General features: G+C 42.2%; 1 long non-coding RNA gene across 2 annotated transcripts; it reads right to left on the reverse strand.

Annotated features, from left to right (window-relative positions):
• Window positions 1–3,130: 3,130 nt before the first annotated feature.
• Window positions 3,131–3,964, reverse strand: LOC112957511. 2 transcript variants are annotated; one of them, XR_003251231.1, is made up of 3 exons: window positions 3,929–3,964; window positions 3,686–3,799; window positions 3,131–3,165 (listed from the first exon to the last, which is right to left on the reverse strand). It is a non-coding gene; the product is annotated as an uncharacterized LOC112957511 (long non-coding RNA). The 2 variants fall into 2 exon arrangements; XR_003251230.1 differs by lacking the exon at window positions 3,929–3,964 and having other exon boundaries at window positions 3,686–3,860.
• Between the last annotated feature and the right edge of the window lie 8,894 nt (window positions 3,965–12,858).

Below are 12,858 nucleotides of genomic sequence, written 5' to 3' on the forward strand. Positions count from 1 at the left end.
CCTGAAATCTTCTGAAGGTGGGCGAAGGACGAGGACATCGGGCGGAGGACAACGACAACGACGTCGGGCTCCACGCACCAGAGAGCCTGAACACCGTGGTCCTTGCAGGGGAAAAGAGTCTCTCAAAAGGACCATAGTGAGCCATAAAACCTTCTGCTCAGAAGCCTTTTAGGAGTGAGCGACGTTGGGCCCAGCACTTCAGAATGAGCAACCTCAAACCTAGCTGCCCAGAGGCCAAACAGTCCTTAAACTGAGCTTTCAAAATTTCTCTTCCAAGTCATAAAAATTATTTCGGAGTCTGAAGTGTATATAGGATTGTTTCTCCCACAGGCATTATTTTACATTTATATGCATTCAGTTGCATATATTTTTTTTTCCTTCCTTGACATCATGGGCATCTGCTACAGGTCTTCACAGCCAGCTTTCATTTTGATCATCCTGAACAACACAGTCTCATCGGCAAGCTTTGCCTCTTCAGGGTTTAACCCCTTTTTCACTCACCGATTTTATTCTCCATTACTGCTTTTGCTGGCTTAGCAACTACAGAGTTGCCCTTCTGCATTTTTTCTGATCATTTCTGAAGGCCTGTAAAGGTGCTTTTTGATGCTATTAAATTCTCATTTTGTACAAATTTATCAAATGCCATTCACTTGGTATTGAACGGGTTTCGAGCAAGAGGTTAAATGCTATGTGCAATAGTTCAGATTTGTACTACTTCACCATTCTGTTCTGAACAACCTCTGGTCTATGGTRACTTATTATTATTCGTTTTGTTGATGGTTCCTCTTCCAGTGTCACATCAGGTGGTGACAGCTCCTCAGATGCAGCCACTAGAAAGAAGGGGTCTGATGGGGAAATGCTCCTAATGTTTCCACAGRGCGCAAAGACATAAACAATAAAAGAGAAAAACTTTACCCTTTCTGCTATGACGTTATGATCCCTGAGCACTCCCTTTCATACTTTGAYCATCTATTGTCCTACAAACTTTCTGCCTGACTTTTTACTTCTCATCTGTCTGAAAAATAAGTTATTATGACATTTTACTTATTTTGCAAGGTCTCCCTCAAACTCTTTTTCAACCTTCTCCTTTATGCAGTTGCATTTACTGGGCCAGATTTTTTATTATTTTTTGTTTTCCCCGTTTGGGTGCAGTCTCAGATATTTAAATGTTGTCTCCTTACTTAAAATATCTTCCATTGATCTGATATGAAAGAGTGCAGATTAGCTTGTTTGCGCTTGGGATGGAGGGTGCATATTTATTTCTAAGTCTGTTTGGTAAAAGTCATGCAATTGTTCTGAAGCTTTAGTATGTTGTCTATAAATAGCCCTGTTGTCAACTGCAAACATTTACTTTTTTGTTTGCCCATTTTAGGTCTTTTTTTCAGTAAGTCTTCTCACTTCTCAGATTTTTTTTTTTTTAATTAATAATTCTTGTGACAGATTAGAGAGAGTTGTTTCTCCCCCAGATTTTGCTTCCCTGCTTTTTAAATTTGGTCCATTATAGTTTCATCCACAGGGAAATTCCTCCTACTCCTTTTTTTTTCTGATGCTGTGCTGTGCACTGTCTTGCCTGCTTGCCTCCCTGTACCTTGTCTTGCAACATAGGAAGCATAGACCCACGTCTATGCGTAGGTTAGAGATTGGAGTTCCTAGGTCTTCTTTTCCTAAATAGCTTTTGCTTTGCCCTCCTTCCAGCTACTGAGAGCAAAAACTAGTAGCAGGGAAAACCTTAAAACAGGTATGGTGACCAAACTGCCCCTTGCTTTCTGTCACTGATCTCTCCAGCACTGATGTGACATTCATTGGTGCCAAGGGGAACTTACACTCTACTGCTGTTTGATCTCCAAAGTATTTATCTCTTGTTTTCAGTACTTTTATTCAGTACTTCTCTGTTTATTCTGCAGTCTGGAGCCCCTAGCACTGCCTCTGGGATCTTGCTGCTGCCTTCCCACTTGTCCCGGTACGTGGCCCTAACAATTTTTCTTCATGTGCCTTTTTCAAACAAGAGCAGACGTTCGGTCCATGCCCTACTTCCAGCTAGGAGATCCTGCATTCAGGAATGCACTCCTGAATTTGAAGGGGATTCTCTGTGTTGCAACTACACTTTATTCCAGGGAAATATTTCCTTCCTGGAACTGTTGGACGCTGTCATTGTGCAAGTTGCCTTTTTATTTCTAGACAGAAGGGTAATTATGTAGTGTCATCCCAGACTCCGGAATGAACCTGTCAGTCAGGCAGCAGTGTTATCACACTTCACTTGATAAATCAGTCACAGGACTGCTCACATATGCCAACATGTTGTCATCGTTACTTCTGCCCTCAAACTGAGCATTTTTATGCACCCTCTTTATCCGCTCTCACAAGAAACTCTCCTAAACTCACACTTTCAACATGATGGTACAGAACGGGGCAGTRGGCTTACTGACCTCCCCTAATACTTTATTAATGAATGAGTAAATTATTAAAACACCTATGGAAAAAAAAAAAGGAGAGAAAAAGTGGAAACTATGCTATAAATAGAATAAGCTTTCTGCTTGAGAGTTAAGCAGTCACCCATACTCATGCTCTAAATTATTTAGCTCACTGGTCTAGTTCATTAGTTTCTTCCCAGTATGAAAAACTTGCATTTGTTTCTATGGCAATCCTCAGAATTTAAACTGCAGATCTAGGTGGCTCCTGATRTTGTATAGGAGTTTTAGCATGTTTACTCAAAGCCTGCAAACCCAAGTCTACCTTTATTTTTCAAAGATATCTTTGAGGTTAGCACTAGGTCCATACAATGAGGAYAGCTACAATGCAATAGAAAAATGAATAAGGGAGGTTTAAATTGGTTTCATCAGGTTACTGCAACCACAGTAACCTTGACAAAAAMCAGCTGCAAGCTTCTTAGACTAAAACAGCATTGAGATGAATTGGTTTTAATAATACTCCTGGCCTGTGTGCCATTTTAACTATAAGTCCTCCGGGTTTATTGGGTTCAAGAGATATTGTTATTATTTAAGCAGTTTCATTTGCATTGGTCCAGTAAAACCTAAGCAATAAGCTCCACACATGCTATGTACTTTAGAGGTGCCTAAGCGACCAGTACAGAAGTCTGTGGTAAATCCCATATCTCCAAGTTGGGTGCACAGGTCCAAGTGAAGTTCAGAGCAAATCATGTATCTCCTGTAAAAAAAAAGGAAAAAAAAAAAGATAAAAAAAAAGAAGACAGAAAAAAAAAAAGAATATTCTTATTCTCAGTTGCTTTCTGTAGTTCTAATTAAGGTGTAGGTCTGAACGTGATCCATCATTTATTGTGCCAGTACCATACCATATAAGCTGTGAAAGGCAACCTACTTCTAAACTGAGTTCACTTTAAGGTCAGTTAATGTAAACATTTTAAGTTCAACTCACCTAGAAGCTGGAATATCATTAAATTAGTCTAGAAGTGGTTGTTATTCTCTTAGCTTATTTTGTCAAGTAATTAAAATTATGCATATTTTAACAAATTTCCATAGTGTGTATTGGACATTTACAACTTTTGCTGTATTCAATGTTGATCAAGAGTGGACTAAAAAGAGAAGTTTGGGGATTGAATGCGTAATACAGATAAGTTTGCATTCAGCGTGGCCTTCATGACAAATTCAAGCTTCCAGGTAAAGTTCGCTGATGCCAAATTCTTGTGAGAAGTTTCCTGAACACTCACCTCTCCTGCTCTATTGTAGTTCATATTTCCTTAGAAGTCACAAGGAGTAACATAGCCAGAATAGACTGATGCCAATTTGGACCATAGAATTTAAATCTAACAGTCACCTGAAATCTAAAGGATTCAAATCTTAAATTCCAGTGTGACTTCTTTTGGCCGGCAAGAAAGTTCTTAAGAACTGCAACAGTGAAACAGAAAATAAATGTAGTTGATGAAAGCATGTGCAGCATGTAAAGCTAAGACCTTAGGCAGCAGCATATGAAGCTAAACAAGATCTTTAGGCTCATCCTACACAACGTGGTACTAAATTTTCGGGGAGCTGAATATGCTGGTGAAAATACCCCTAGAGTTACAACACTCTTTAATAATGTTGTAGGTGCCCCYAGCTGCTGGATATCTGGGGACATTTCAGTATAATCACATCAAGTGGGTTGAATTTAGGTAAATCATTATTAGCTTTGTCATTTCCTGCCTTCCTGCCCTTCAACCAAGAAGCAGGACTCCACAGATGGTTTTACATTCACACAATTGGGAAGGAAGTGTGTAAACATGCTGATTTCTAGTTATCTGACTCAAAGTTAACCTTCCTTCCTGAAAATTTCATCAGCAGTAACCATTGGGTGCATTTGATCAAGTGATTTCATTATAAATCGGTGCCTTTGATGTTCACGTTTTCCCAGCATCATGTGATTCAAGAGTTCAAAATCATAATTTGAAGTTGTGATGAGACCATTTGCAAATTTGCAAGTCTGCAAAACTCACAGCTTGAAACAGGTCTTTCTGTAATACTGGATTTGCTATCTGGCTTGAGTAGATGGTGACATATTTATGTCACTGAATCAGAATAAAGACCTGACTGGAACTCTTCAGGAATATTATAGAAAAAATGTAATGTAATTGGAAAATGCTGATCTGCCAAAAACAACAGATCCTTTGTAAATTGTTCGGKTTCAGGAAACTTTTCACAAAAACACAGCCATATTTCCTTTAAAAACTTGCCCAGTTTTCTGACAATTAATGTAGTAGGTTGATCAGAAGTTTGTGTTTCCAAGTCTACTGCTTTAGCCAGCTTCAGCCATCCTTAAGCTGGGTTGGAAAGAGTTGAAGACCCAAAGTTTGCRGTTTTCAATCAGAAAGGTGATTTGCAGAGGGGAACACTTGAGAAAACACACCACATTTTCTACAGGGGACTGGTTAATGGCACACTGGTGGTGGCTCCATTTACCTGTCCTATATGCTCAGTGAGCATGCAAAGCATGGATACCTGCTGTGCAGGCTGGCTGATGGCTGGAGGTCCTCAGGATGTCAACTGCTCTGCTCACAGAGCTAGAAGGTTTGGTTCTGGTTAGTCCACAGCCAGCAACATGAAGGGGAGAAATACTCAGAGCCTCAGCTCATGCAGAGGCACTCAAGACTTTGAGCCTCTCTACTGAAGGACTGGGTGCCAAGCACAACTATTGCAGATTTTAGACTGCGTGATCTGGGGTTAGGAGCCTGGAAGCCACAGGAGTCTGAAGCTGATGGAGCCTGGGGCTTTGGAGCGSCCTGGGCTCGCTGCCACCGGGCTGAGAGCTGCGCCAGGGCTGCAGCGAGGYGCTTGCAGGGGAGTCCCCAGGAGGTCACTCGGCTTCATCTCATTCTGAAAAAAAACACCCAAACAAGAACCCCAGAGACATTCGTAGGAGTTGACAAGGACTGTATTTTCCATTCCTAATCAGAGGAGGAATCTTCCATATTTCAGAGTATATTAAAAAAGAAAAAAAAAAAAGTTCTAGTCAATTTAACCACAATCTCAAGGCCTCAATCTATTGAACTACTTAGGCAGCTTCAATAGGTCTGAAGTACTGGGTACTTATTCCATTTTTTCACGGRAAAATAGTCCTCGCGCATATTCAAAGTTCAAAGCCCAAGTCCATATGGCTCTGTTTTACACCAGGAGGTGCTGATTCTTTTGAGGATCCCGAAGAGAAAGGCACAGATAGCTCTTTATTACAGTGCACAGCAGGCTCAAACTGAGCTGATGTGTGTTCTGCTTTCCTGAAGACACTGACTGTCCCGCCTCCCCTGCCATGTTTGATCCGGCAGAACACAGTAGCTCAGATCAGCAGCTGCCCGTCACTACTATAGTAGTTTCAGCCTAGGTGACTGGATGTATCCTGTGAATGTGACCCCAAATTAAAAGGTGCTTCACCACCACTTCCTTTCCTTGTTCTGTGGTAACCACAGGAACAGGGCTAGAGACACGCTGTGTCTCATGCCTTCAGAAGGACCTGTCAGCCTTAATGCTTTCTGCTCATGCTGGTATTAAGTTCACAGATGTTAGATGTTCTTTGGACCCTTCCATATGTACAGCTCATGACAGTTAAACATGGTAGAACAGAGCAGAAAAGACTGTGAGCAGCCATGTACTTGTGTGGAGACTCTAATGAGTACTTTAAAATGGTGAAGTTGGAAGGATGTGGAGTCCCTCCTCTTCGGACAGGATCTCCTCTTTCTGCTTCTGCTCTACCTGCTGCTCAGCCCTGCACAGCTCAACTACACACGGGGGTAGAGCTGTTCCAAGAGAGCAGAAATGTGTTTTGCTGTCTCTGGGAGCAGGGCATCTTAACCCCTGGAGTCGACTACACTCTGCATTGTGCAACCTAAATAGTTGGTGAAGTATCTGGGGGGGCGAATATACACAGCAGTCACTAGAGCCTTAAAAGTCAGCCTGACCTTGACTACCTTGACCAGAGTAAAAGCTGTGCTGAAACAGAGGATTGGAAAMCACAATTCAAGTTTTTCTGTGCAACCACCAATCTTTTTGAAATATCCATTTGAGAAAAGGAAGAACTTCTTTCTCAATTGCACATTTTTTACATGCTGAATTCCACTTTGAAATTGGTATTTATGTCAACTTTGAATCTTCCAAAAGAAAATGGCTTCTAACTGCAATAATGTATGGAACTCGAATAATATAATGCCTGAAGAAATCAGACAACATGATATATTAATGAGTACAATTTTTGTTGTAGTCAACATATTGCAAACAAAGAAATACAAAATGAAGGCAAGCAGCAGCAACAGTTCTGGGTGGCGTACACAGCAAAGGAAGAGGAATCTCTTTCTCCTAGGCCATCGTCCTAGCTGGCTATCTAGTTTTCTCCTCTTTGGCTGTTTTAGGAGTCTATATGCAGGACAACCAGAGAATTACATAAAATTATACAATACTTGAATCTATTATGTGAAATAGAATGATTTGCATTTCTGTTTTATGATACACGGATTTTCCTTGATAATTCAATCTTAGGCCCATTTCAGCTGCATTTGTAGACACACAGTGTCATCTAGTGGTTGCTAGCAAATATAACAGCTTGACCCATAAATGATTTRGAGTCTGGATCAGAACATTAAGTCAACTAGCTGATACGCATTTCAGAGAAGTTTATATTCTTCATCATAATAAATGTAAGTCGGAATTAATTTCTATTTTATAAATTTTAATGAAATTCCTAAGGTAAAATAATATAGAAATACACCACATTCACTAATCACATTGAAAAATGTATTAAAAATTCACAAGTTTCCATATTTGTAGTTTTCACTTTGCACTTTCTTCTGAAATAAAACATGAAGTTTTCTACTTCTAGAATCTTCCGCTTCCCACACAAAGCTGAGCTGCACAAAAAGTTCTTCAGCTTCCTTAGACAGAAAATGCTGCTGATTTGAGTTCAATCCAGTTAATTAACACTGTTTTCATCTGGCAGAAAATCTTTGCTAAAAATGTCTGTCAGGGAAATACAAACGAATTCTGAGGAGTGATTTCTGCTTTCTAGTGCAGCTGTGATACAATCTTTGATCACTGTGTAGAGCAGCTCTGTTATTCAACTCCCTTCGATGTGAAATTTCTGTTTCATCTTTGCTAAAATTTCAGAGAGGTCATTCTTACGTGCTGAATGGGCAGCAGAACTAGTGAAAGAGTTTAAGGTGATTATATAGCAACCATAGGCTAGCATTAGTACCCCGCCAAAGATGAGACAGTGTGTTCAGTAGAGAAGTGGCATCATGAAAAGGCCTCTGCTGAAGCARCTGGAGGCATTAGTGATGCCTCGCCATGCTTCATGCAGGTTATACTGCTGGCCTAGATGTTTTTGTAAATCCACCAGCAAAAATCCCTCAAAAGCAGGGAAAATACATGCTTTGGAGCCTAGGAATATATTACAGCAGTAAAGGCTACAGACCTGTAACTCATATTTCCAAGCCATGGCTTTGTCCTAAAGACTGCAGTAAAACTAATCATCTTCACTTCTTTTCATATCCTGCTGGAAAAGATTTGCTTCCTACCAGGCATGCAAGCTGACTTTCGTCTTCTAATATATATTTTTGAGGTCAGAGGTTTTTAGGGTTTTTAAGGCTTATCTGTGAAATAAATGTGCAGATTCCTTTTAAATCTTCAAACGTTGTAGAAAGAGCTGAGCTAAAGACGGTGGAGACAGCTAGAAAAATGACTCTGGGAGATATCCTAGTTACTTATTCACTGATAATAATAATAATAACAATATAGATAATATAGATAATATATACTACAGTATATAAGAGTTTGGGAAATCTTTACCTAAATTCCCTACGGAGCAAACAGAATGTAACAACCGACTCATGTTAACACTAGATTTTATTTTCCTTTTTCGTAGTGATTTTTTGAGGGCATAAGTACTGTGTACAGATGGAAATTACGGTGCCACTTGCATTTCTCATTTTGTCACACTGAGTAACCAGTGGGAGGAGGGCGCTCATAGAAACAAGAGCAAGTCATACATTAGAATATTGATTAAAAAAAATATTTCTTTGTATTTTCATAAAAGTAAAAGAAAGCAGACCTTATTCTTTTAGACATATTYTTTTTGTGAGAGAGAAGAGCACAGTGATGATGTGAATATTTTTTTCCTTGAAGTTAAACCTAGGAATTCATTTCATATACCCATACTCTATTTTGCTAGGCACTATGCAAGTACAGAATTAAAAAGAAACTTCGTGTAATTAAGGGACTTGATGTGTCCTCTTGCACTGAATGCATGAGCTCTCTGTCCTGCATCTGGAGACTCCCAYGGCTTTGAGGCAATAGCGGGAGTTTTCCACCGAGAGACATGCCATAGCAGGGCTGTGTGGTATCTGCTCTGCATTCCTACCTTCAAACCTTTAATTGGAGGCTGTTTGGAGCAGGTTTGAGTAGAGAACGTGAGGCATTGTGAGCAGAGCTCCTGAGATACCTTTGAGCCAGGAAGATACATAGACCTAGAAACTGCAAGGTTTCTGCAAGTGTCTCCAKATCTATGAGATTTGTCTCAGGAGAGTGGGACATTTATGGCCTGGAAGAGGAACAAGTCTTTCCTGGTTTACCTATCATATTTTGGTAATTTGGAGAAAACCCTTTTAAGATTTTACAGTGACAGGTCTAGGCTTGTTGCCTCTTTCTTCCTTTTGGTGGTTGGCACCATTTGATCCAAACCCCAAAATAATTTTTGAGGTTCCAGAGTTGAGGCGATTTGAGCAGGTGCAGCTTCCATGGAAATAGCTTGAACACCACTATTTTGTAGTCAAAACAGTGCTCCATACATTTAATTAGAAATCTCTTTGAATTATTAAGAAAAAGTGAGAAGAATGGGGAAAAAAATCTACAGAGAACATAAGGAAATAGACTAGAATGGAGTAAAGTCCAAGAGGAAAAAAAACAGATAGCGAACACAAAGGAATAAAGTTAAAGCATTGCTTCCTTTTGGTGAGGGAATCTCTGCAAGTGGATATAGCCTTATTTCCCTTCCTCTGGAGCCCATTATGTTTGCCCACAGCAGAAGTAACACGGTGGGAAAGCTAATGCTCTTCTTGCGTGCCAGCTGGTCATTAGGGACTCGCAATAAGGAAGGTGATCAGAGAGTACTCGTCACATGCCCAGGCTGCCCTCGTTCGAGGCAGCCACCACCTCAGTGCATCATATGAGGCAGGTCAAGTCTAGGGTGAAGCCATTTTCCCGTGTAAGAATTTTAATTAGCAATGAGCACAATAAAATACGTAAGCGGCTGAAGGGTAACAAGTGCTACTGTTTGAGATTTATGCCCAAATCCGTGCTGGGTACTTCCCTTTCGGCCCCGCCACAGCGCATTAGCGGCATGCTGGATAGTAATCGGCAAATATTACAATCATCCTTCTAATCTTATTAACAGACTTGTAAGAAGCATTAAGGACACATTTATACTGCTTGTGGGAAACGGTCCAAACACAACGAACCAAAAGCTGCTTATCTACAAGTAAAAACTGACTCGGGGGGCCAAGTTAATCAGAGCTATCAAGAGACTAATTCAGATCCAGAAGGCTGGGAAGGCTGATTAAATGATTGTTCATAAATCATTGAAAGCCTACACTATACAGTATTGTAACAACAAACAATGATCTTCTGTAGGGTGCAGTTTCCTTGTTTTGAAATAGCTATGTTTTGACATTTTAAGTATCTCATCAGCGTCTTTTTATTTCTAAAGCGTGCATGTGTGGCAATAGCGTTATGACTTAGCTTGTTAATCATCAGACCTTTAGGCAGGAAGGGGTGGACTGTAAAAATAAATGTAAAATTGGTCACGATTTCAGCAGCATTACTATGTTTACTACAAAATACAATTMCAGGTGTTGTAGGCAAAAACTACTATTCTTTTACTTCACGGAAGTCATAAATACTTGCATTTTTCCCCTATTCCCCTTTTCTTTCCTCCAGTGAAGAACTCCAAACGTCTCCATAATAGCGCTAGGAGGGTGGCTGCCTCAATGCTCAGCACAGTGCTGTTTTTGGCATAGCTTCAGGTGTTTTCCCTCACCTGGCTCTAACTTCTGCTCCAGATCTTGTCCACATCTGTCTCTTCTATAGCCCAAGTTTCCTGTCAGGTCCTATTATTAATCAAGATGCAAAAAAAGACAGCAAAAAAAMCACCTGCAGTATCAAAGTACTTTACTGTTCATTCCCACTTCTCAGTATCTTTTATGAGTTCCTGGTTTACTCTGATTTTTTTTTCCCTAAGATTTCTAAAATTTCAATAGTCTTCCAGAAAGGATCAGTCATCTCCATTCAAGTTCTAGGTCTGATTTTTTGCCATCATTTCTCCAAGTTTTTGTTCTTACAAGGCAACTTGTTTGGACAACTCATACCTTCTTTTTCAAGTAAAGCAATAGCTATTAACCTTTYTCTGTCCATTTCTTTCCTTGAGTTTTCCAAATTACCTGTAAATGAAAAGTGAAGTCCCTTGAAGCTATGTTGGTTGTTTCAAATACCTGTCCGCGTAGTGGTAGATTAGTTAGGAGGCCTAATGGAATTTGTTGGTTCTGTATCTCTCTCTCCTATCAGAGTGGATTTATATGACCCAAGGCATGAACAGATGGGTACAGAGGTTAACGTTGTGGGTTAATGCTGTTGGCTGAGTTTTGAGCTCCTGGCTAGTGTTGCAGGAAGAGAGCACTGCCCTCAGGCCTTGGACCCTCTGCCCTTCTCGGCATCAGGCCTTGGACCCTCTGCCCCTCTCAGCATTGCCAACGCCGTCTTGCCACCCATCTCCAGCTAAAGAAGTGGCCCCTGCAGCCCCGCTCACTGCCCGTCCTCAATGCATCCTCCTTCCCAAGCAGACGCTCGGGTGCCCCTGGTGCCTTCAGCCACCCAGAGAGGTGTCAGCGGGTCTGGGAATGGCCGAGGGCACAGAGACACTTGCCGTGGGAATAGCCCTGTCTCTCTGCCCAGCAGGCAGCTCGTGGCAAAGGCTTCTACTCACCGCAGCCGGCCACCCCGGCCCGAMCTGGGGGGCTTGGGGGAACTGGTGGGTGGCAGCGAGCGCAGCCCCATGCGCGGCASCAGCCCCAAGCTGGCGTGGGGCACAGGCCGCCCTCACCAAGGGCCTCCGGGAGGGACTGGGGCTGCGGCGGCGGCGCCTCCCCCAGGGCTTCGGGGCTGCCGTGCGGGGAACAAAAATCTGACAGCAAAACCGATTCCATTGATTTTATTGACAATATTCATTCTTATGCATTAAGAATCTGATGCGGTGGTGTATAAAGCTCAAAATCAAACATGTGCTTACATACTTTTGTCAATGCAAATCACTTCAGCGTGTTTCCGTGCTTTGCTGAATTGAGGTCATGTGTTTGAAGGAGCCCAACTACAGGGAAAAYGCTGGATTTCTTATCCACCACATTCCAGTCTTTGCTGTCTTTTATAAGAAGTTTTTAAAACTTACAAAGCTCACTCAATGATAATAAAAAATAGCTCATAGAAAGCATACACAGCGTGCACTCTTTGAAACGACTCAGGGACAGGAGAGTCCATCAAGGATTTAAGTTTCCAAGGTTTCGAGCTGATAAAGGTGATCTCACTTCACTGACCTGTTTCCCCTACAAGCCAGGGTGGTGTTATTCTCCCTGAAGGCTCACAGATACACCAGGAGATSCAAACAACACTAAAGCTTCTGATTCAGTGTGTGGGGCAGGACAGTCAAAAAGGGGCTTCGTAGGGCTGTGATCGGCTGTGACCGGACTATTGGACTATTCTGGAGAGCCCTGGTGCTGGGATGACCTTGGGTGTCTTACACCGTAGGAAAAGCTTCCAGCTTTTATTCTGTTGTGTCTATTAAAAACCTGCAAGCCACAAGACAATTTTCCTAGGGTAGATGTYACGTGCTGTATTCTTGGCCAGATTGGTCAGCATGCCAGATTCCCTCGTAGCCAAGGGAATTACAGGGATGTCAGTGCAGAACCTTGGGAGAGAGGATCTGGACAAACTGTCTGTTGGGTGGTAGGCGCGACTGACCCTTGAGSAGCGCTGGCGTGGGAGCAGGACAGAAAGGCCCCGTTAACACACAGGGAACACAGCAGCAAAGCAGGGCTGCCAGGATGGGAACAACGGGAGCAGATGGTTTGCACACGGCCATGCTGATGTGGGGAGAGGGAGCCCCGCTACAGYGGGCGCAGAGAYGGASGCACTTCCTGCTCCGCGGGACGGAAGGAGCCTCCCGTTGGAGCCCCGCTACAGTGGGCGCAGAGATGGAGGCACTTCCTGCTCCGCGRGACGGAAGGAGCCTCCCGTTGGAGCCCCGCTACAGTGGGCGCAGAGATGGAGGCACTTCCTGCYCCGCGGGACGGAAGGAGCCTCCCGTTGCCCGGGCGATGACGCA

Source organism: Nothoprocta perdicaria, unplaced genomic scaffold (assembly GCF_003342845.1).
Source record: "Nothoprocta perdicaria isolate Ctin4 unplaced genomic scaffold, notPer1 scaffold_73, whole genome shotgun sequence".
NCBI classification, from domain to species: domain Eukaryota; kingdom Metazoa; phylum Chordata; class Aves; order Tinamiformes; family Tinamidae; genus Nothoprocta; species Nothoprocta perdicaria.